Source organism: Nuphar pumila, chromosome 5, assembly GCF_984573655.1.
Source record: "Nuphar pumila chromosome 5, dmNupPumi1.hap1.1, whole genome shotgun sequence".
Lineage (NCBI taxonomy): Eukaryota > Viridiplantae > Streptophyta > Magnoliopsida > Nymphaeales > Nymphaeaceae > Nuphar > Nuphar pumila.
In genome coordinates, this window is record NC_143253.1 from 53,907,876 (window position 1) to 53,910,241 (window position 2,366).

Below are 2,366 nucleotides of genomic sequence, written 5' to 3' on the forward strand. Positions count from 1 at the left end.
CTGCTGAATCGGGGGAGTAACAGAAGAAGAAGAAGACTGAGCATAGTTCGGTCTTTGAAATGACTGAGTAAAAGATGGCTGCCGAACTGGCTGAGAGGATGTAGGCATCTGCATGGAAGGTTGTGGATTCTTCCATGAAAAATTGGGATGGTTACGCCAACTCGGATTGTATGTTGATGAAAATGGGTTATTCGGCGGTCTGACGTAACCCTGAGCTGCCTGAACTTGTTCTTGAACAAATTCAGGGTATTGAGCTGCCGAAGGGCACTCAGTGATCTCGTGTGCCGGACTGGCACAAAGAGTACACACCTGCTGTGTAGTGGATGGTCCTGAGAGAAGCTGGTCCAGCTTCTGAGCAATCATGTCTACCTTGCACTGTAGTGCAGTAGATGGACCAACTTCAAGAACACCAGCTTTCTTCTGAATGCTAGGTGTGGCTCTATCATAATGAGAGCTCGAAGCATGGTGGAGAGAATTCTCGACCAATGTATCAAATAACCTCCATGCTTCATCCTCGCTCTTCAGCATGAATGTCCCTCCACATGAAGAGTCGATCATCTGACGATTCTTGTCAGACAATCCATCGTAGAAGCTCTGCACCAGTTGCCATTTCGGCACCTGATGATGGGGACATTTTCTGAGGAGATCCTTCATTCTCTCCCAGGTCTCATGAAAGCGCTCACCATCTAGCTCTGAAAAGCTAGTGATGGCTCTACGATATTGGTTCGTACGACCAATGGGAAAATATTTCCGAAGAAACTCCTGCTGCAATCGATCCCATGACTCTATTTCTACAGAATCTAAGGACTTTAGCCAATACTTGGCTTTGTCCTTCAATGAAAAGGGGAATAGAGTCAACCTTAAAGCATCATCATCGAAATTCTGTATCTTAACAGTAGAACAGATTTCGAGGATCTCATCTAAGTGTCGGTAGGGATCCTCATGACTAAGACCATAAAAGGATGGAAGCATCTGAATAATGCTGGCCTTAATCTCATAATGCGGCGCTCCTACATCGGGTCTCCGAATGCAGGATGCCTGAACATAGTCTGTGGGAATAAAGTATTCCCGCAGAGGGCGTGAAAGAACTGGGGGTGGAGGTGGAGGATCCATGTCAGCCATTGTTGCCGAACTTCGATGAGAATGTAAAATTCTCTCTGGGTTGTCAACAAATGGGTGTAATGGGGTTCCTAGACCTCGTCGACCCTGCATACACTGGTACTAAGACCAGATGTAAGCAAAACGACCTAAATCTAAAAAAAATTAACTAACACAGGTACTAAATAAAAATAACACAAAATAAACAACTACTAAACAAATATGCTAAACTAATTATGTTAGAATGATCTAACTAAGTAAATGAAATAACAAATTAAACTACTCTAAAGTACTGAAAAGATAAATACAGGAAATCACAAACTAAGTTTTTCTAAAACTCACCTGTCTAATCGCTCCTTGCAGAATGAATTTCCAATGAATCCTAGAAAGACAGAACGTGAATCCTATATTTACTAACTATGTTAATCCTATATTCACTTACTAATCGTACTAACTAAAAATAAAACAACTAATTAGCTAACTAAACAAATTAATAAATCAAACTCTAAGAAATAAAGTAATTAATTCGTCGTTCCCCGGCAACGGCGCCAAAATTTGATTGATATTTTGGAATGCTCTTTTTAAAACAATTATTTTCAATAAAACTTTGGAAAATCGTCAACCAAAAATTTAAAAACCGACTTTCCACAAAGTGGTAAGTACGGGTCGAATCCTCAGGGAACAGGAATTAAACACAATATTTCTATAAAATTTAATTTATTAATGACAAATGTCAACCTACAATTATAAAGTTAATACAACTATAAATAATCACTAAAAGAAAAGTAATCAAGCAATCAGTCTTCTGCTCCACGCCAAGGGTATTTCCGTCTTTTCGCCACGTAGAGAAGCTTCTCACTTGGTCAATAACCCTGGACACTAAATATGCTTTTCAACCTAAAAATGTAGAAAAATACAAAGTTATTTTCTATTCTAACAATTAAAATAATAACTAAAACTATTTCTAATTGTACGAGAATTACAAAACAAATGTTATTTATCAAACAAAAATTAAATAAAATACTAAATTAATTCTAAAATTAACCAATTTAACTCTACTAATGCTGTATGATGATGATGCAAATCCTAAAATGCAGAAATTATGGAAAACAAGTCTAAATTACCGAAACTACGAAAATTACGAAACTGCCCCTAACTAGTGTAAAATAGCATTCTGACAGGTTATCGGAAAACCACTGTTTGACAGGGCAAACGAAGTCCGATTTTTCCGAAATTTGTTCTGTTCTGCAACTGACAGATTAAACAAT

The 2,366-nt window shown here is 38.0% G+C and overlaps 1 non-coding gene across 1 annotated transcript; it reads left to right on the forward strand.

Annotated features, from left to right (window-relative positions):
- Positions 1–616: 616 nt before the first annotated feature.
- Positions 617–719, forward strand: LOC149837614 (small nucleolar RNA R71). Its single transcript, XR_016432298.1, has one exon. It is a non-coding gene; the product is annotated as a small nucleolar RNA R71 (small nucleolar RNA).
- Positions 720–2,366: the final 1,647 nt, after the last annotated feature.